The sequence below is a fragment of the Camelina sativa genome, chromosome 11 (genome assembly GCF_030686135.1).
Source record: "Camelina sativa cultivar CO46 ecotype springtype chromosome 11, ASM3068613v1".
Lineage (NCBI taxonomy): Eukaryota > Viridiplantae > Streptophyta > Magnoliopsida > Brassicales > Brassicaceae > Camelina > Camelina sativa.
In genome coordinates, this window is record NC_141890.1 from 20,074,333 (window position 1) to 20,097,496 (window position 23,164).

At 37.8% G+C, this 23,164-nt stretch overlaps 2 non-coding genes across 2 annotated transcripts; both read left to right on the top strand.

Moving 5' to 3' along the window:
* The first annotated feature begins 16,591 nt into the window (after positions 1–16,591).
* Positions 16,592–16,698, top strand: LOC147934275 (small nucleolar RNA R71). The gene has a single exon (XR_015573273.1). It is a non-coding gene; the product is annotated as a small nucleolar RNA R71 (small nucleolar RNA).
* A 278-nt stretch (positions 16,699–16,976) lies between these two features.
* Positions 16,977–17,083, top strand: LOC147934276 (small nucleolar RNA R71). The gene has a single exon (XR_015573336.1). It is a non-coding gene; the product is annotated as a small nucleolar RNA R71 (small nucleolar RNA).
* The last annotated feature ends 6,081 nt before the right edge of the window (positions 17,084–23,164 follow it).

Sequence of the window (23,164 nt, forward strand, 5' to 3'; positions counted from 1 at the left end):
AAGTGTTGTCTAAATACTCCAAATTCAACCTGAACTCTTATAATTAGTCAAATGCATTGGATTGTTACATATTTTGACCCTAGAAAGAGTAACAAAGCTGTTTACTGCTTCGAATCAATGTCTTCTCGGTTTTAGCTTGTTTTCTTGGTTTTAGCGTATTTTGGGATAAAACGGGGTTAAGTGTTGTCTAAACACTACAAATTCATCCTGAACTCTTACAATTAGTCAAATGCATTGGTTAGTCACACATTCTGACCCTAAAAACAGTAACAAAGCTTTTTACTGCTTCAAATCAATGTTTTCTTGGTTTTAGCCTCTTTTGGGACAAAATGGGTATAAGTGTTGTCTAAACACTCCAAAATGAACTCGAACTTTCATAATTTGTCAAATGCATTGGATTGTTACATATTTTGACCCTAGAAAGAGTAACGAAGCTGTTTACTGCTTCGAATCAATGTTTTCTCTCGGTTTTAGCTTGTTTTCTCGGTTTAAACCTGTTTTGGGATAAAATGAGTTTAAGTGTTGTCTAAACAATCCAAATTCATCCCAAACTCTTAAAATCAGTAAAATGCATTGGATTGTCGCATATTCTAACCCTGGAAACAGTAACAAAGCTGTTTACCGTTTCAAATCAATGTTTTCTCGGTTTTAGCCTGTTTTGGGACAAATTGGGTATAAGTGTTGTCTAAAACACTCCAAATTCAACCCGAACTCTTATAATTAGTCAAATGCATTTGATTGTTACATATTTTGACCCTAGAAAGAGTAACAAAGCTGTTTACTGCTTCGAATCAATGTTTTCTCGGTTTTAGCCTATTTTGGGATAAAACAGGGCTAAGTGTTGTGTAAACACTACAAATTCATCCTGAACTCTTACAATCAGTCAAATGCATTGGATTGTCGCACATTCTAACCCTGGAAACAGTAACAAAGCTGGTTACCGTTTCAAATCAATGTTTTCTCGGTTTTAGCCTGTTTTGGGACAAATTGGGTATAAGTGTTGTCTAAACACTCCAAAATGAACTCGAACTTTCATAATTTGTCAAATGCATTGGATTGTTACATATTTTGACCCTAGAAAGAGTAACGAAGCTGTTTACTGCTTCGAATCAATGTTTTCTCTCGGTTTTAGCTTGTTTTCTCGGTTTAAACCGGTTTTGGGATAAAACGGGTTTAAGTGTTGTCTAAACAATCCAAATTCATCCCAAACTCTTAAAATCAGTAAAATGCATTGGATTGCCGCACATTCTAACCCTGGAAACAGTAACAAAGCTGTTTACCGTTTCAAATCAATGTTTTCTTGGTTTTAGCCTGTTTTGGGACAAATTGGGTATAAGTGTTGTTTAAACACTCCAAATTCAACCCGAACTCTTATAATTAGTCAAATGCATTGGATTGTTACATATTTTGACCCTAGAAAGAGTAACAAAGCTGTTTACTGCTTCGAATCAATGTCTTCTCGGTTTTAGCCTATTTTGGGATAAAACGGGGCTAAGTGTTGTCTAAACACTACAAATTCATCCTGAACTCTTACAATTAGTCAAATGCATTGGTTAGTCACACATTCTGACCCTAAAAATAGTAACTAAGCTTTTTACTGCTTCAAATCAATGTTTTCTTGGTTTTAGCCTGTTTTGGGACAAAATGGGTATAAGTGTTGTCTAAACACTCCAAAATGAACTCGAACTTTCATAATTTGTCAAATGCATTGGATTGTTACATATTTTGACCCTAGAAAGAGTAACGAAGCTGTTTACTGCTTCGAATCAATGTTTTCTCTCGGTTTTAGCTTGTTTTCTTGGATTAAACCTGTTTTGGGATAAAACGGGTTTAAGTGTTGTCTAAACAATCAAAATTCATCCCGAACTCTTAAAATCAGTCAAATGCGTTGGATTGTCGCACATTCTAACCCTGGAAACAGTAACAAAGCTGTTTACCATTTCAAATCAATGTTTTCTCGGTTTTAGCCTGTTCCGGGATAAAACGGGTTTAAGTATTGTCTAAACAATCCAAATTCATCCCGAACTCTTAAAATCAGTCAAATGCATTGGATTGTCACACATTCTGACCATGGAAACAGTAACAAAGCTGTTTACCGTTTCAAATCAATGTTTTCTCGGTTTTAGCCTGTTCCAGGATAAAACGGGTTTAAGTGTTGTCTAAACACTCCAAATTCATCCCGAACTCTAACAATTAGTTAAATGCATTGGGTTGTCACACATTCTGTCCCTAGAAACAGTAACAAAGCTGTTTACTGCTTCGAATCAATGTTTTCTTGGTTTTAGCCTGTTTTGGGACAAATTGGGTATAAATGTTGTCTAAACACTCCAAATTCAACCTGAACTCTTATAATTAGTCAAATGCATTGGATTGTTACATATTTTGACCCTAGAAAGAGTAACAAAGCTGTTTACTGCTTCGAATCAATGTCTTCTCGGTTTTAGCTTGTTTTCTTGGTTTTAGCCTATTTTGGGATAAAACGGGGTTAAGTGTTGTCTAAACACTACAAATTCATCCTCAACTCTTACAATTAGTCAAATGCATTGGTTAGTCACACATTCTGACCCAAGAAACAGTAATAACGCTTTTTACTGCTTCAAATCAATGTTTTCTCGGTTTTAGCCTGTTTCGGGACAAAATGGGTATAAGTAATGTCTAAACACTTCAAATTCAACCCAAACTCTTATAATTAATCAAATGCATTGGATTGTTACATATTTTGTCCCTAGATAGAGTAACTAAGCTGTTTACTGCTTCGAATCAATGTTTTCTCTCGGTTTTAGTTTGTTTTCTCGGTTTAAGCCTGTTTTGGGATAAAACGGGTTTAAGTGTTGTCTAAACAATCCAAATTCATCCTGAACTCTTACAATCAGTCAAATGCATGGAATTGTCACACATTTTGACCCTAGAAACAATAAAAAAGCTGTTTACTGTTTCAAATCAATGTTTTCTCGGTTTTAGCCTGTTCCGGGATAAAACGGGTTTAAGTGCTTTCTAAACACTCCAAATTCATCCCGAACTCTTACAATTAGTCAAATGCATTGGACTGTCACACATTTTGACTCAAGAAACACAATCAAAGCTGGTTACTGCTTTGAATTAATGTTTTCTCGGTCTTAGCCTGTTTTCTCGTTTTAAGCGTGTTTTGCGACAAAATGGGTATAAGTGTTGTCTAAACACTCCAGATTCAACCGGAACTCTTTTATTTAGTCAAATGCATTGGATTGTTATATATTTTGACCCTAGAAAGAGTAACATAGCTGTTTACTGTTTCAAATCAATGTTTTTTCGGTTTTAGTCTGTTCCGGGATAAAATGGGTAAAAGTGTTGTGTAAACATTCCAAATTCATCCCGAACTCTTCAGATCAGTCAAATGCATTGGATTGTCGCACATTCTGACCCTGGAAACAGTAACAAAGCTGTTTACCATTTCAAATAAATGTTTTCTCGGTTGTAGCCTGTTCCGGGATAAAATGGGTTTAAGTGTTGTCTAAACACTCCAAATTCATCCTGAACTCTTACAATTAGTCAAATGCATTGGGTTGTCACACATTCTGACCCTAGAAACAATGACAAAGCTGTTTACTGCTTCAAATCAATGTTTTCTTGGTTTTAGCCTGTTTTGGGACAAATTGGGTATAAGTGTTGTCTAAACACTCCAATTTCAACCCGAACTCTTATAATTAGTCAAATGCATTGGATTGTTACATATTTTGACCCTAGAAAGAGTAACAAAGCTGTTTACTGCTTCGAATCAATGTCTTCTCGGTTTTAGCCTATTTTGGGATAAAACGGGGCTAAGTGTTGTCTAAACACTACAAATTCATCCTGAACTCTTACAATTAGTCAAATGCATTGGTTAGTCACACATTCTGACCCTAAAAACAGTAACAAAGCTTTTTACTGCTTCAAATCAATGTTTTCTTGGTTTTAGCCTCTTTTGGGACAAAATGGGTATAAGTGTTGTCTAAACACTCCAAAATGAACTCGAACTTTCATAATTTGTCAAATGCATTGGATTGTTACATATTTTGACCCTAGAAAGAGTAACGAAGCTGTTTACTGCTTCGAATCAATGTTTTCTCTCGGTTTTAGCTTGGTTTCTCGGTTTAAACCTGTTTTGGGATAAAACGGGTTTAAGTGTTGTCTAAACAATCCAAATTCATCCCAAACTCTTAAAATCAGTAAAATGCATTGGATTGTCGCACATTCTAACCCTCAAAACAGTAACAAAGCTGTTTACTGTTTCAAATCAATGTTTTCTCGGTTTTAGCCTGTTCTGGGATAAAACGGGTTTAAGTGTTGTCTAAACAATCCAAATTCATCCCGAACTCTTAAAATCAGTCAAATGCATTGGATTGTCACACATTCTGACTCTGGAAACAGTAACAAAGCAGTTTACCGTTTCAAATCAATGTTTTCTCGGTATTAGCCTGTTCCGGGATAAAACGGGTTTAAGTGTTGTCTAAACACTCCAAATTCATCCCGAACTCTAACAATTAGTCAAATGCATTGGGTTGTCACACATTCTATCCCTAGAAACAGTAAGAAAGCTGTTTACTGCTTCGAATCAATGTTTTCTTAGTTTTAGCCTGTTTTGGGACAAATTGGGTATAAGTGTTGTCTAAATACTCCAAATTCAACCTGAACTCTTATAATTAGTCAAATGCATTGGATTGTTACATATTTTGACCCTAGAAAGAGTAACAAAGCTGTTTACTGCTTCGAATCAATGTCTTCTCGGTTTTAGCTTGTTTTCTTGGTTTTAGCGTATTTTGGGATAAAACGGGGTTAAGTGTTGTCTAAACACTACAAATTCATCCTGAACTCTTACAATTAGTCAAATGCATTGGTTAGTCACACATTCTGACCCTAAAAACAGTAACAAAGCTTTTTACTGCTTCAAATCAATGTTTTCTTGGTTTTAGCCTCTTTTGGGACAAAATGGGTATAAGTGTTGTCTAAACACTCCAAAATGAACTCGAACTTTCATAATTTGTCAAATGCATTGGATTGTTACATATTTTGACCCTAGAAAGAGTAACGAAGCTGTTTACTGCTTCGAATCAATGTTTTCTCTCGGTTTTAGCTTGTTTTCTCGATTTAAACCTGTTTTGGGATAAAACGAGTTTAAGTGTTGTCTAAACAATCCAAATTCATCCCAAACTCTTAAAATCAGTAAAATGCATTGGATTGTCGCATATTCTAACCCTGGAAACAGTAACAAAGCTGTTTACCGTTTCAAATCAATGTTTTCTCGGTTTTAGCCTGTTTTGGGACAAATTGGGTATAAGTGTTGTCTAAAACACTCCAAATTCAACCCGAACTCTTATAATTAGTCAAATGCATTGGATTGTTACATATTTTGACCCTAGAAAGAGTAACAAAGCTGTTTACTGCTTCGAATCAATGTTTTCTCGGTTTTAGCCTATTTTGGGATAAAACAGGGCTAAGTGTTGTGTAAACACTACAAATTCATCCTGAACTCTTACAATTAGTCAAATGCATTGGTTGGTCACACATTCTGACCCTAAAAACAGTAACAAAGCTTTTTAGTGCTTCAAATCAATGTTTTCTTGGGTTTAGCCTCTTTTGGGACAAAATGGGTATAAGTGTTGTCTAAACACTCCAAAATGAACTCGAACTTTCATAATTTGTCAAATGCATTGGATTGTTACATATTTTGACCCTAGAAAGAGTAACGAAGCTGTTTACTGCTTCGAATCAATGTTTTCTCTCGGTTTTAGCTTGTTTTCTCGGTTTAAACCTGTTTTGGGATAAAACGAGTTTAAGTGTTGTCTAAACAATCCAAATTCATCCCAAACTCTTAAAATCAGTCAAATGCATTGGATTGTCGCACATTCTAACCCTGGAAACAGTAACAAAGCTGTTTACCGTTTCAAATCAATGTTTTCTCGGTTTTAGCCTGTTTTGGGACAAATTGGGTATAAGTGTTGTCTAAACACTCCAAATTCAACCCGAACTCTTATAATTAGTCAAATGCATTGGATTGTTACATATTTTGACCCTAGAAAGAGTAACAAAGCTGTTTACTGCTTCGAATCAATGTCTTCTTGGTTTTAGCCTATTTTGGGATAAAACAGGGCTAAGTGTTGTGTAAACACTACAAATTCATCCTGAACTCTTACAATTAGTCAAATGCATTGGTTGGTCACACATTCTGACCCTAAAAACAGTAACAAAGCTTTTTAGTGCTTCAAATCAATGTTTTCCTTGTTTTAGCCTTTTTTGGGACAAAATGGGTATAAGTGTTGTCTAAACACTCCAAAATGAACTCGAACTTTCATAATTTGTCAAATGCATTGGATTGTTACATATTTTGACCCTAGAAAGAGTAACGAAGCTGTTTACTGCTTCGAATCAATGTTTTCTCTCGGTTTTAGCTTGTTTTCTCGGTTTAAACCGGTTTTGGGATAAAACGAGTTTAAGTGTTGTCTAAACAATCCAAATTCATCCCAAACTCTTAAAATCAGTAAAATGCATTGGATTGTCGAACATTCTAACCCTGGAAACAGTAACAAAGCTGTTTACCGTTTCAAATCAATGTTTTCTCGGTTTTAGCCTGTTTTGGGACAAATTGGGTATAAGTGTTGTCTAAACACTCCAAATTCAACCCGTACTCTTATAATTAGTGAAATGCATTGGATTGTTACATATTTTGACCCTAGAAAGAGTAACAAAGCTGTTTACTGCTTCGAATCAATGTCTTCTCGGTTTTAGCCTATTTTGGGATAAAACGGGGCTAAGTGTTGTCTAAACACTACAAATTCATCCTGAACTCTTACAATTAGTCAAATGCATTGGTTGGTCACACATTCTGACCCTAAAAACAGTAACAAAGCTTTTTAGTGCTTCAAATCAAAGTTTTCTTGGTTTTAGCCTCTTTTGGGACAAAATGGGTATAAGTGTTGTCTAAACACTCCAAAATGAACTCGAACTTTTATAATTTGTCAAATGCATTGGATTGTTACATATTTTGACCCTAGAAAGAGTAACGAAGCTGTTTACTGCTTCGAATCAATGTTTTCTCTCGGTTTTAGCTTGTTTTCTCGGTTTAAACCTGTTTTGGGATAAAACGGGTTTAAGTGTTGTCTAAACAATCCAAATTCATCTCGAACTCTTAAAATCAGTCAAATGCATTGGATTGTCGCATATTCTGACCATGGAAACAGTAACAAATCTGTTTACGGTTTCAAATCAATGTTTTCTCGGTTTTAGCCTGTTCCGGGATAAAACGGGTTTAAGTGTTGTCTAAACACTCTAAATTCATCCCGAACTCTAACAATTAGTCAAATGCATTGGGTTGTCACACATTCTGACCCTAGAAACAGTAACAAAGCTGTTTACTGCTTCGAATCAATTTTTTCTTGGTTTTAGCCTGTTTTGGGACAAATTGGGTATAAGTGTTGTCTAAACACTCCAAATTCAACCTGAACTCTTATAATTAGTCAAATGCATTGGATTGTTACATATTTTGACCCTAGAGAGAGTAACAAAGCTGTTTACTGCTTCGAATCAATGTCTTCTCGGTTTTAGCTTGTTTTCTTGGTTTTAGCCTATTTTGGGATAAAACGGGATTAAGTGTTGTCTAAACACTACAAATTCATCCTGAACTCTTACAATTAGTGAAATGCATTGGTTAGTCACACATTCTGACCCTAGAAACAGTAATAAAGCTTTTTACTGCTTGGAATCAATGTTTTCTCGGTTTTAGCCTGTTTTGGGACAAAATGGGTATAAGTGGTGTCTAAACACTTCAAATTCAACCCAAACTCTTATAATTAATCAAATGCATTGGATTGTTACATATTTTGTCTCTCGATAGAGTAACTAAGCTGTTTACTGCTTCGAATCAATGTTTTCTCTCGGTTTTAGTTTGTTTTCTCGGTTTAAGCCTGTTTTGGGATAAAACGGGTTTAAGTGTTGTCTAAACAATCCAAATTCATCCTGAACTCTTACAATCAGTCAAATGCATGGAATTGTCACACATTCTGACCCTAGAAACAGTAAAAAAGCTGTTTACTATTTCAAATCAATGTTTTCTCGGTTTTAGCCTGTTCCGGGATAAAACGGGTTTAAGTGTTTTCTAAACACTCCAAATTCATCCCGAACTCTTACAATTAGTCAAATGCATTGGACTGTCACACATTTTGACCCAAGAATCACAATCAAAGCTGGTTACTGCTTTGAATTAATGTTTTCTCGGTCTTAGCCTGTTTTCTCGTTTTAAGCGTGTTTTGGGACAAAATGGGTATAAGTGTTGTCTAAACACTCCAGATTCAACCGGAACTCTTATATTTAGTCAAATGCATTGGATTGTTATATATTTTGACCCTAGAAAGAGTAACATAGCTGTTTACTGTTTCAAATCAATGTTTTTTCGGTTTTAGTCTGTTCCGGGATAAAATGGGTAAAAGTGTTGTCTAAACAATCCAAATTCATCCCGAACTCTTAAGATCAGTCAAATGCATTGGATTGTCGCACTTTCTGACCCTAGAAACAGTAACAAAGCTGTTTACCGTTTCAAATAAATGTTTTCTCGGTTGTAGCCTGTTCCGGGATAAAATGGGTTTAAGTGTTGTCTAAACACTCCAAAATCATCCTGAACTCTTACAATTAGTCAAATGCATTGGGTTGTCACACATTCTGACCCTCGAAACAATAACAAAGCTGTTTACTGCTTCAAATCAATGTTTTCTTGGTTTTAGTCTGTTTTGGGACAAATTGGGTATATGTGTTGTCTAAACACTCCAAATTCAACCCGAACTCTTATAATTAGTCAAATGCATTGGATTGTTACATATTTTGACCCTAGAAAGAGTAACAAAGCTGTTTACTGCTTCGAATCAATGTCTTCTCGGTTTTAGCCTATTTTGGGATAAAACGGGGCTAAGTGTTGTCTAAACATGAAACTGACTTTCTTTGTGGTGTATGAATGAATGATGTATGGAATGAATAGAAGTCAGGGTGTTTCAATTCCCCTTATGCAGTTGCAGTATAAGAGGTGTCAATCCTATCTGAGTGATTGTGAACAATTAAGATGTGCATATGAGTCTAAGTCAAGCCAATTGTAAAGATTGTTTGTCACTAACAATCCTAAAATGAGATATGAAATGCAGAAAGTAAAAACAACTAGAACAAGATACTAAATGCAAACAGAACAAACAACTTAAAGCTATAATGAAACTAGAACAAAGATAGAAACTATGCTAATGAACTAATGTAAGACAAGTAATGAACAGGAAACTACGTATGAAACAGGAATGAAACAAGACAATCACAAATCAAAAACACAAGTTCTGGGGATGAACTCGAGCAGCACTCGACCGAGTGTAGGTCGAGTACGTGGTCGAGCTAGACTTAAACGTGAAAACAGAGCAACACAAGGAAAACAGAGCAATGCTAAAACCAATCAAACAACAAACAAGCAATGATATTTAGACTAGGATTTCTGATGTTCATATATTTTACCTTGTTTTTCCTTAGTTTATTCACAACTTTTGCATCTTTTGCTATCCATTTAGGCCATTATTGTGTAGATTTAGGACTAATCATGCATTACAGTATAGTTGCATTGCATTTGCATCTTTTCATGCATAAACAGGTGATTTTGGAGCTTAAGGAGCATAGAAGCAATGCTGAGGAGAAGTGAAGCTGTCCTGAGGAGAAAACAAGAGAGTCAAGGCTGTAGAATCAAGGTCCGGAGTCCAACTCGACCGCACTACTCGACCGTGTGCTGAGGAGGACTCGACCGAGTGATGCGGTCGAGTTGGACTCCGGACCTTGATTCTACAGCCTTAACTCTCTTGTTTTCTCCTCAGGACAGCTTCACTTCTCCTCAGCATTGCTTCCATGCTCCTTAAGCTCCAAAATCACTTGTTTATGCATGAAAAGATGCAAATGCAATGCAACTACACTCTAATGCATGATTAGTCCTAAAGCTACACAATAATGGCCTAAATGGATAGCAAAAGATGCAAAAGTTGTGAATAAACTAAGGGAAAACAAGGTAAAATATATGAACATCAACACCCCCAAACTTAGTCTTTGCTTGCCCTCAAGCAAATAATCAAGACACAAGAAGGTAGGTGAGGTTTGAAAGTGGGATCTCAGCTCCTAAAGCTTGCAAATAGACTATCTAGAATCAATGTCCAAGTTACTAGTACTATGATGCAAGTTGAATGAGCTATACTTAAAGACTTTAGACAAGCATGTCACAACCTTCACTGATTTGAGCCTTAGACATCCACATGCATTCAAATCAACCATTTCCTTTAACATTCATTAATCAAGAACATGAATCAATTCTATGCAATGCTTAAACTCATTTGGCTTGGCAGTAAAAGGTTTAGAGACAATGATGGTCTCTTTTTAGAGTAGGGCTTATCAATATCAAGGTTCTCTCATAAAAAATGGATTGAGCTTTAGAAGAATGCTAAAGGTAAGAACACTTAGACACATACAAGAACAAAACCGTGTCTACCCAAAGGTACCCAAAGTGTTTATCCTATCAATCTAAACCCAATTGGTCCTAGTGCTACCCTTTAACTTCTTTTCTTCTTTTTCACCCTTTTCTCTTTTGGTTTTAAAGTCTTAGGAGAGGTTTCTTATTTGATCTTTCTAGTGGAATGGGGGATTCTTACTTATTTGCTATGGTTCTCTTTTCTTCTTATTCTTAAGACATATAAGCATTTTGCTAGACTTCTCTTTCCTTTCTTTCTTTTCTTTAACTAGAACCATCTTTAAACAACCTTATTCTTCCCATTCTTTCACTAGACTTTAAATTTTCTTAAACACATTCCCCTCCTAAAGACTCTAACCTTTTCTTTCTCTTTTTACTCTTTTCTTTTCATAATAGCCAAGTCCCAAACCCAACAAGTGAACCACCTAGTCCTATCTAGTTTGAAAAATGCAAACTAGAACTACACAAGGCTTTACTCTTGTCAGTTCAAACCTAACACTTTCTACCAAGCTCAATCCCAAAAATAGGCCTCACACACACAAGAATAAACATGGCTCGAAAGAAGGTTTGGTTTAGGGGTAGGGGAACTGATTCTTAATGAGGAAATCAGCTACTTGGATCAACAAGAGTGGTAAAAAGGAAGAAGATGATCCAAATATGTATGTGGTATCCATGAGTTTAAAGCATTGCACACATTGATAATTGAAAGTCAATATTAGGTTCTTATAAATAGGAAATGGTTTCAAATCTCAACATGCTTCAATTTAGACCAAATGCAATGTAGGAATTCAAGGCTTGGTTCAATCTTATTCTAACCACTCAACTAGCATCAAAGTACTATTAACTTGGGCATTGATCCTAGTCTAGTGAATAAACAAGCTAATAAGGGAATACTCATCATAGATCCCTAATGCAAGTACTATACAATCCTACATGAAACATGCTAAACAAGATCCTAATGTGCAGTGCAAACTACATGAACACTCTTTTTTTTTATAAAGATTTTTGCAAAAATTTTCAAATTTTTAGGGTTTTTCTATGCCTTAGATGCTATGCAAGTATTAACATGATTATGCTAAAAATTTGAAATAAGAATCACAAAACACAATGTCAAATGCTATCTCAAACCCTCCCCCAAACTTAAATCACACAGTCCCTGTGTGAAAGAAATTTGATTGAGGATTCAAGATGAAAAACAAAAAACAAAACACAATGTCAAACGCAATGATATCTACAAGGGAAGGTGATAGTGGTACCTTAGGGATTGTGGAAGTAGTTGTCCACATCCATCTGCATGCTGTCATAGGAGTAGTTGGGGTCTTGTTGGTGACTTGGAGGTGGAGATTGGGGCAGCTCGACGATGGGGATCGACCGGGACTCGGTCGAGTACGTGCTCGAGTGGGGGGGGTCGAGCTGGACCACGAGTGTCAAAATGCAGTCCTTGCTGCTGGTAGAACTGCTGGTAGAGTGCTGGATCCATGAAGTACTGGGGTGGGATGGGAGGGTAACCTTGATATCCTGGATAAGCAGCTGGAGGTGGGAAACCATAGGGTGATCTGGGCTGGAACTCGACCGAGTGCATTGGGGGTGCTCGGTCGAGTGGGTGCTCGAGTGACCCGGTCGAGTACCTTGAAAAGGGTTGTTCTCGGGTACTTGAGCTCCTCTTCCTCTGATTTGGCTCATACATTGAAGCCCTAGCTGGTTCCACAGAGTTCGCAACTCTAGCAAGTGCTCTAGTTGAGCTACTCCTCCTCAAAGGGCTTGATGGTGTAGGTGAAGAATTCCCACTCTTCAACTCAGCAATCTCCTTCTTTAAGCCCTTGATGGACTTAGCCATGTTGGTCACCTTCTTCTTCAGCTTATCAAACCTCTTCCCATGCCATTTGTTCCATTTTTGCAGAAGGGTTAATCTCTTGGTAGCCTCCCTCACTCCTCTACTATCTCTTGGGTTGAGCTCATAATCCTCAAAGTAAAATTGCTCCTCCCCATCAGCCATCTACACATCTCCAGCTTCATCAACTCTAAGTTGAACTATCCCATCAAACAAATGCTCCTCAGCTGGCCAAAAGTCAATGTTGGCTCCTTCTTGAATGGTGGTGAGCTCTTGGTTAGGCAAAATCAGTTGCTTTTTCCCAAGTGTTGGAAGTTCAAAGTTGAAAATGTGATTCCCTTGATGCATCTCCTTGGCTAGGATGAGAGTAGAGGTGAGGTATCTAGAGTCAATCCATCTTGGTGAAACCCTTTCTCCTCTAAGTGGAACCTTAGCAGCTTGAAGGATTGGAGTAATGATGCCTCCAATGGTTAGTGCTCCTCTTGATCCCTTATTCTCCAACTTGCCTACCCAACTTCTCAAGTTAATCATGTGATCAATGAGCACCATTGCTAGGTCAGTCTCCACAGTGCTCCCAAGAATGATGGTGCCATTTCTTGCTTGGAAGATGACTCCATTGAGAGCCAAATCAATCATTTTTAGCTCCCCCTCATTAATATTCCCAGTTTCCTTCCTAGCAAAGAAGGTGTTGGCAAGAGCTTTGTGGAAGTACCTTAGGACTGGGCTCCTTATCCTTGAACTCTTGGAATTGGAGGATGAGTAGTATTTGTTGTCCCCAATGGTTTCCCACACAGCATAGAGCTCTTCTCTTGGAATCATCCAACTCCTATTGCTCCCAACCTCAAAACCAAACACATTGGCTATCTTCTTCATTGAGAGTTCATACATTTTCCCCTTGATTGTGAAATCAATGTGGCCAGCTCCAAACTCAGCATCCTTCCTTGCATATGTATGCAGCTTGACTGTGGCCAGAAACTCACAACTCTCTTCTTTGTAGCCCTCCATGCAAACCCCCATAAACTTGGTCAGGTTGCTCTTCTCAAAGAGGTACTCCACATCTTCACCAATGGCTAGCTTCTCCATGGTTTCTTTGTGTGGATATCTTGTCCCTAAGAACTCCATTCTCATGAAAGCATCATAGAGTTGCCTCTTTGACAACCCAGAGGACTCAGCTTCTCCATCATCTTCTATCTCTTCTTTTTCACTTTCTTCCTCACTCTCATTCTCACTCTCCTCTTGTTCAACCTCAACTGCTGGCCTCTTCCCTTTGGCCTTGTGTCTCCTCATGAACTCATTGAGAGTTGACTCCCTTTCCTCCTCACTCTCAGTCATCTCAGGATCTTCCTCAACTCTCTCTCCCCTTGGACGCGGCATCTGGCTCGACCGGCTGCTCGAACCACCACTCGGTCGAGTGCATGATCGAGTGGGGCGTCGAGTGGTCCTTCCAGCTTGTCCTCTTGATTCAAGGCTAGCATCATGACGTTCCATGGAGGTTGCAGTGGTTTGTTGAGACTTCCTAGTGATTCTTGAAGACATTTTTTCAAATAGAACTGAAGGGAATAGACTCAAAGCTCAAAGTTAATAGGTTAGTGAACCAAAAACTTGAAAGAACTAAGCTTGAGCAAAAGATAAGCTAAGAGAGAGACTTTAAAACTTGAATTCAATGGTTTTGAGCAAATGAGAGAATGTGAGAGGCATAGTTTCGTTCAAGGTCTATATAAAGAAGCTAAGGGGACAAAGAGACAAGGGTGGAGCGTCCATACCATTCAAATTTGAAATGGGAATCTTTGACCTGCTTTTTGCTGCCACTCGACCCCACACTCGACTATACACGGTCGAGCACCTTGACCAAATTTTGAAATTTCAAAATTTTTCTTCTTGTTCTTCCCTCCACTCGATCGTTCTAGTGATTTGAAGATCAAATGGGCCTCAATTCCTTTCCAGCTCGGTCGAGTACCTCTCGTGGGTAGGTCGAGTGGGCTTGCGAGTCTCCTTCTCCAAGTCTAATTCCCTCCTTACCCAACTACATTCTCACCTAAAGGCCTGTCCAACACAAACAAAAAAGAAAACATATCAAAACTACAAGGAAAATAAACCATATTTACAAAGGATACCTTAGGGACTTCCTCCCTAGTGAGCTTGTTTAAAGTCACTAAGCTTGACTTTGGTGTCCTTTTTAGACTTGGTTTAGATACCAAGGAGGTGATGAAATCCTCCCTGGAACCTCTTGATCACTGTGAAGTTGATCCTTGATCACCTCACCCTTAACACACAAACCATGTTTCTTCTTGATTTTGAGACTTGGTCTTGCCTTCCTTAAGGACCTCTTGTTCAGCATAACTTGAAGATCCTCAACCATACTAGTCAACTCTTGAACTGACCTCTTAAGCTTTTCCACAGAATCATCTTGAAAGGAGAGCTTAGCCTTTGGAGTTGCTTCACCACTTGAACCTTCTTGACCTCCTTTGTCCTTGATAGTAAAAGGTTGATCATCAATGGTAGGAAGGTTGGTTGGGTTATGGATGTTGAACTTCATGGCTATATCTTCAGCAATGTTCAAGGTCACAAGACCCTCTTTGACATCAATAACTGCTCCAACAGTGGCTAGGAATGGCCTTCCAAGAATGATTGGATCTTCAGGTTCCTTGTCCATCTCCAACACCACAAAATCAGTGTGAACCCTTGCCTTCCCTATCTTGACTGGGACATTCTCCAACCTTCCAACTATTTCTTTGTTTGACCCATCAGCTAAACATATATGAAGGTTGGTGGACTTGAAATCAGTTCTCACAAGCTTTTGTGCTATGGAGTATGGCATCACACTTGTTGAAGCTCCCAAGTCACAAAGGCATTGGTTGTAGTGAAGATAGCTAAGTGTGCAAGGCAGATAGAATGGACCTGGATCCTTAAGCTTGATTGGAATGATAACTCCTCCAAGGTCCTCAAGATCCTTCTCATCTTGAGCTTCAGCCTTCTTCTTTGATAAATCAAGCAAAAAGTCTTTGTAGAGAGGATATGGATCATACTGTTCCAAGGCAGGTCCTCTCTCTTCTTCTTGGTAAGCAATGGTGATCTCTTGTATGGCCAACACTTCCTCAACCACAGCTTCTTCAATCACAACCACTTCCTTCAAAGCCTTCTCTTCCTCTTGTTGCTTAGCCATCATCTCCTTTCTCTCAATGATTTCCCTAAGCTCCTTAATCTTTTGTGCTTTGAAACGTCCTGGGAATGGAAGAGGTGGCTTGTAATCAGGAGGAGTGTACTTAGCAGGCTTGACAGCTTCTGAGTCTGCAACTCGATCGACCACTCGAGCATGCGCTCGATCGAGTGGCTGTTCGAGTACTTGGTCGTGCCAGATGCCGGACTCCAGTTGCTTTGCACAAACGTCACTTGGGGCTTCAGTAACTAATGAGTTCCCCCAAACTTGGACTTCACTGTCCTCAGTGACCTCCCCATCAGAGATATGAATGGCTTTTGCAGTGAACTCCCTTGGATTTTGAACAGCTTTTCCAGGGAGTTGGTTGGGTTTAGGAGCTGAAGTAGAGGCAATGTTACTCTCCATATACTTCATTCTGGAGTTGAGACCTTCAAACTTCATGTTCAGATCATTGTACTGTGATGTGAGCCTTTGATTCAACTCAGCAAACTGCTTGGCTTCCTCAATCTTGCCTTGTGTTTGCCCAATCAACAACTGTTGCATCATTGCTCTTAAGTCTTGTTCCTGGCCTTGGTTAGTTTGAAACCCTGGTGGGGGACACAATTGGGGCTGGAACACTTGGTGTTGCTGCTTGGGGATATAGTTTTGTTGCTGTTGAGGTTGAGGAGGTGGATAGACCTGGTCTTGAGGGTTGGCCACATTGGTGCTCCTATAAGAGAGATTGTTGTTCTTGAAACCTCCTTGGTTGTAGCCTTTGAATCCTCCCTGGTTCTGCATGTAGCACAACTCAGCAAATTCAGGCTCCCCCTCTTGAACTGGAGCTTCCTCTTCACCAATGAAGTGAATGGACTTGGATTGGCTGAGGAGGATCTTGTCAAGCTTCTTATTGACCATCTTCAAATCCTTCTTATACTTTTCCTCTTGATCAGTTGAGGAGCTCCTTATGGTCCTATCATAGTCCTCATTATAATTGCCATCAGATTGAGCAAGATTCTCAACCAATTCCCATCCTTCTTCCACATTCTTGTTGAGGAAATTGCCATTAGAGGCTGTGTCAAGAAGCAATCTTATCTTAGGAAGCACTCCTCTATACAAGGTGCTTAGAAGTGACTCATTGCTGAAGCCATGGTGAGGACACTGAGTTTGGAATCCTTTAAACCTCTCCCAAGCTTCACAAAAGCTCTCATTATTCCTTTGAGCAAACCCAGAAATCTCATTCCTCAGCCTAGCAGTCCTTGCATTGGAGAAGAACTTGGCTAGAAAAGCTTTCTTGCATGCATCCCATGTGGTGATAGCTCCAGTAGGTAGAGTGTTCTCCCAAAGGTGAGCTTTGTCTCCAAGAGAAAATGGGAAGAGCCTTAATTTGAATCCATCTTCACTCACTCCATTGATCTTAGTGAGTCCACATATTCTGTCAAACTCATCAAGGTGATCTAGTTGATCTTAGCAATCTTATCTTAGGAAGCACTCCTCTATACAAGGTGCTTAGAAGTGACTCATTGCTGAAACCATGGTGAGGACACTGAGTTTGGAATCCTTTAAACCTCTCCCAAGCTTCACAAAAGCTCTCATTATTCCTTTGAGCAAACCCATAAATCTCATTCCTCAGCCTAGCAGTCCTTGCATTAGAGAAGAACTTGGTCAGAAAAGCTTTCTTGCATGCACCCCATGTGGTTATCTAACTTGGTCAACAAATCTCAAGCAAGCATTGAGCTGATCTCTAGACATACTATTCTAATACATGTTTAATCCACTCTCATGGCAAGAAACAATCAAACCTATGCAATTCTAGACTTGTTCTCACAAAGAAAAGAATCTACGCAAGCAGGCATTAAGCAATACATCTCAAACCAAACAAGACTCCTAATCTCTTAGCAAGCCTAATGGTAAGCTCTAGATCTAGCCTTATCTATGCTCCTTAGACATTGTTGTGATGCTAAGATGCTTGAAATCAAACCCTACCCTCTCAGATATAAGATCAGCATTAAGATCATCTAGCCTAGAAGAGATCTACAGCAATCAAGCTTGACCAAATCAAACAAACCACAAGATCAACCCAGTCTAACCCATCCTCAAGGTCCTAAACAAACTACTCACAAGAACACATGGTGAAATATGTCAAAAACCCAGAAAATAATGAAACTTGCATCATTAGAGAGATGAAACAGAGATCTACAATATTGATGAAGGAATAAAACTCGAAATCTTAATACTTTGAAAGTTATCAAATAAACAAAATATAAGAATCTAGTCTTTCTCTCTCAAACAAGTACAAAATCTAAATTAAAAGAAAAGTGCAAAAGGAATAATATCTAAAAAAGGTAAAAACTAGGTTTTAGACTCTCTAAAAAGCCGGACTCTTTATGTGGCTGCAAGTACAAGGGCCTTATATAGGAGGTGAGGTGGAAGCCCTAAAAAATGCAAAAAGTCAAAGTGGTCAACGGCTCAGTCAACTCGACCAGTGCTCGGTCGAGTGGCTGGTCGAGCTGGCTTCTCTCGTGCATTCCCCACTCGGTCGAGTCCTCCTCAGCACACGGTCGAGTGGTGGTCGAGTGGTGCGGTCGAGTTGGACTCCGGACCTTGATTCTACAGCCTTGACTCTCTTGTTTTCTCCTCAGGACAGCTTCACTTCTCCTCAGCATTGCTTCTATGCTCCTTAAGCTCCAAAATCACCTGTTTATGCATGAAAAGATGCAAATGCAATGCAACTATACTCTAATGCATGATTAGTCCTAAAGCTACACAATAATGGCCTAAATGGATAGCAAAAGATGCAAAAGTTGTGAATAAACTATGGGAAAACAAGGTAAAATATATGACCATCACTAGGGTCAAAATATATAACAATCCAATGCATTTGATAAAATATAAAAGTTCGAGTTCATTTTGGAGTGTTTAGACAACACTTATACCCATTTTGTCCCAAAAGAGGCTACAACCAAGAAAACATTGATTTGAAGCAGTAAAAAGCTTTGATACTGTTTCTAGGGTCAGAATGTGTGACTAACCAATGCATTTGACTAATTGTAAGAGTTCAGGATGAACTTGTAGTTTTTAGACAACACTTAGCCCCGTTTTATCCCAAAATAGGCTAAAACCGAGAAGACATTGATTCGAAGCAGTAAACAGCTTTGTTACTCTTTCTAGGGTCAAAATATGTAACAATCCAATGCATTTGACTAATTATAAGAGTTCGGGTTGAATTTGGAGTGTTTAGACAACACTTATACCCAATTTGTCCCAAAAGAGGCTAAAACCAAGAAAACATTGATTTGAAGCAGTAAAGAGCTTTGTTACTGTTTCCAGGATCAGAATGAGCGACAATCCAATGCATTTGACTGATTTTAAGACTTCGGGATGAATTTGGATTGTTTAGACAACACTTTTACCCATTTTATCCCCGAACAGGCTAAAACCGAAAAAACATTAATTTGAATCAGTAAACAGCTATGTTACTCTTTCTAGGTTCAAAATATATAACAATCCAATGCATTTTGACTAAATATAAGAGTTTGGGTTGAATTTGGAGTGTTTAGACAACAATTATACCCATTTTGTCCCAAAACACGCTTAAAACGAGAAAACAGGCTAAGACTGAGAAAACATTAATTTAAAGCAGTAACCAGCTTTGATTGTGTTTCTTGGGTCAAAATGTGTGACAGTCCAATGCATTTGACTAATTGTAAGAGTTCGAGATGAATTTGGAGTGTTTAGAAAACACTTAAACCCGTTTTATCCCGGTACAGGCTAAAACCAAGAAAACATTGATTTCAAACAGTAAACAGCTTTGTTACTGTTTCTAGGGTTAGAATATGTGACAATTCAATGTATTTGACTGATGGTAAGAGTTCGGGATGAATTTGGAGTGTTTAGACAACACTTAAACCCGTTTTATCCTGGAACAGGCTAAAAATGAAAAAACATTGATTTGAAACAGTAAACAGCTATGTTACTCTTTCTAGGGTCAAAATATATAACAATCCAATGCATTTGACTAAATATAAGAGTTTGGGTTGAATTTGGAGTGTTTAGACAACACTTATACCCATTTTGTCCCAAAACACACTTAAAACGAGAAAACAGGCTAAGACCGAGAAAACATTAATTCAAAGCAGTAACCAGCTTTGATTGTGTTTCTTGGGTCAAAATGTGTGACAGTCCAATGCATTTGACTAATTGTAAGAGTTCGGGATGAATTTGGAGTGTTTAGAAAACACTTAAACACGTTTTATCCCGGAACAGGCTAAAACAGAGAAAACATTGATTTGAAACAGTAAACAGCTTTTTTACTGTTTCTAGGGTCAGAATGTGTGACAATTCAATGCATTTGACAGATTGTAAGAGTTCGGGATGAATTTGGATTGTTTAGACAAAAGTTAAACCCATTTTATTCCAAAACAGGCTTAAACCGAGAAAACAAGCTAAAACCGAGAGAAAACATTGATTCGAAGAGCAGTAAACAACTTAGTTACTCTATATAGGGACAAAATATGTAACAATCCAATGCATTTGATTAATTATAAGAGTTTGGGTTGAATTTGGAGTGTTTAGACACCACTTATACCCATTTTGTCCCGAAACAGGCTAAAACCGAGAAAACATTGATTCCAAGCAGTAAAAAGCTTTATTACTGTTTCTAGGGTCAGAATGTGTGACTAACCAATGCATTTCACTAATTGTAAGAGTTCAGGATGAATTTGTAGTGTTTAGACAACACTTAACCCCGTTTTATCCCAAAATAAGCTAAAACCAAGAAAACAAGCTAAAACCGTAAAGAAATTGATTTGAAGCAGTAAACAGCTTTGTTACTCTTTCTAGGGTCAAAATATGTAACAATCCAATGCATTTGACTAATTATAAGAGTTCAGGTTGAATTTGGAGTGTTTAGACAATACTTATACCCAATTTGTCCCGAAAAAGGATAAAACCAAGAAAACATTGATTTGAAGCTGTAAACAGCTTTGTTACTGTTTCTAGGGACAGAATGTGTGACAACCCAATGCATTTGACTAATTGTTAGAGTTCGGGATGAATTTGGAGTGTTTAGACAACACTTAAACCCGTTTTATCCCGGAACAGGCTAAAACCGAGAAAACATTGATTTGAAACGGTAAACAGCTTTGTTACTGTTTCTAGGGTCAGAATGTGCGACAATCCAATGCATTTGACTGATTTTAAGAGTTCGGGATGAATTTGGATTGTTTAGACAACACTTAAACCCGTTTTATCCAGGAACAGGCTAAAACCAAGAAAACATTGATTTGAAACAGTAAACAGCTTTGTTACTCTTTCTAGGGTCAAAATATATAACAATCAAATGCATTTGACTAAATATAAGAGTTCGGGTTGAATTTAGGGTGTTTAGACAACACTTATACCCATTTTGTCCCAAAACACGCTTAAAACGAGAAAACAGGCTAAGACCGAGAAAACATTAATTCAAAGCAGTAACCAGCTTTGATTGTGTTTCTTGGGTCAAAATGTGTGATAGTCCAATGCATTTGACTAATTGTAAGAGTTCGGGATGAATTTGGAGTGTTTAGAAAACACTTAAACCCGTTTTATCCCGGAACAGGCTAAAACTGAGAAAACATTGATTTGAAACGGTAAACAGCTTTGTTACTGTTTCTAGGGTCAGCATGTGCGACAATCCAATGCATTTGACTGATTTTAAGAGTTCGGGATGAATTTGGATTGTTTAGACAACACTTAAACCCGTTTTATCCCGGAACAGGCTAAAACCAAGAAAATATTGATTTGAAACAGTAAACAGCTTTGTTACAGTTTCTAGGGTCAGAATGTGTGACAATTCAATGCATTTGACTGATTGTAAGAGTTCAGGATGAATTAGGAGTGTTTAGACAACACTTAAACCCGTTTTATCCCGGAACAGGCTAAAACCGAAAAAACATTGATTTGAAACAGTAAACTGCTATGTTACTCTTTCTAGGGTCAAAATATATAACAATCCAATGCATTTAACTAAATATAAGAGTTCGGGTTGAATTTGGAGTGTTTAGACAACACTTAAACCCATTTTGTCCCAAAACACGCTTAAAACGAGAAAAGAGGCTAAGACCGAGAAAACATTAATTCAAAATAGTAACCAGCTTTGATTGTGTTTCTTGGGTCAAAATGTGTGATAGTCCAATGCATTTGACTAATTGTAAGAGTTCGAGATGAATTTGGAGTGTTTAGAAAACACTTAAACCCGTTTTATCCCGGAACAGGCTAGAACCGAGAAAACATTGATTTGAAACAGTAAACAGCTTTTTTACTGTTTCTAGGGTCAGAATGTGTGACAATTCAATGCATTTGACAGATTGTAAGAGTTCGGGATGAATTTGGATTGTTTAGACAACAGTTAAACCCGTTTTATCCCAAAACAAGCTTAAACCGAGAAAACAAGCTAAAACCGAGAGAAAACATTGATTCAAAGCAGTAAACAGCTTAGTTACTCTGTATTGGGACAAAATATGTAACAATCCAATGCATTTGATTAATTATAAGAGTTTGGGTTGAATTTGGAGTGTTTAGACACCACTTATACCCATTTTGTCCCGAAACAGGCTAAAACCGAGAAAACATTGATTCCAAGCAGTAAAAAGCTTTATTACTGTTTCTAGGGTCAGAATGTGTGACTAACCAATGCATTTCACTAATTGTAAGAGTTCAGGATGAATTTGTAGTGTTTAGACAACACTTAACCCCGTTTTATCCCAAAATAAGCTAAAACCAAGAAAACAAGCTAAAACCGTAAAGAAATTGTTTTGAAGCAGTAAACAGCTTTGTTACTCTTTCTAGGGTCAAAATATGTAACAATCCAATGCATTTGACTAATTATAAGAGTTCAGGTTGAATTTGGAGTGTTTAGACAATACTTATACCCAATTTGTCCCAAAAAAGGCTAAAACCAAGAAAACATTGATTCGAAGCAGTAAACAGCTTTGTTACTGTTTCTAGGGACAGAATGTGTGACAACCCAATGCATTTGACTAATTGTTAGAGTTCGGGATGAATTTGGAGTGTTTAGACAACACTTAAACCCGTTTTATCCCGGAACAGGCTAAAACCGAGAAAAATTGATTTGAAACGGTAAACAGCTTTGTTACTGTTTCTAGGGTCAGAATGTGCGACAATCCAATGTATTTGACTGATTTTAAGAGTTCGGGATGAATTTGGATTGTTTAGACAACACTTAAACCCGTTTTATCCCGGAACAGGCTAAAACCAAGAAAACATTGATTTGAAACAGTAAACAGCTTTGTTACTGTTTCTAGGGTCAGAATGTGTGACAATTCAATGCATTTGACTGATTGTAAGAGTTTGGGATGAATTAGGAGTGTTTAGACAACACTTAAACCCGTTTTATCCCAGAACAGGCTAAAACCAAAAAAACATTGATTTGAAACAGTAAACTGCTATGTTACTCTTTCTAGGGTCAAAATATATAACAATCAAATGCATTTGACTAAATATAAGAGTTCGGGTTGAATTTAGAGTGTTTAGACAACACTTATACCCATTTTGTCCCAAAACACGCTTAAAACGAGAAAACAGGCTAAGACCGAGAAAACATTAATTCAAAGAAGTAACCAGCTTTGATTGTGTTTCTTGGGTCAAACTGTGTGATAGTCCAATGCATTTGACTAATTGTAAGAGTTCCGGATGAATTTGGAGTGTTTAGAAAACA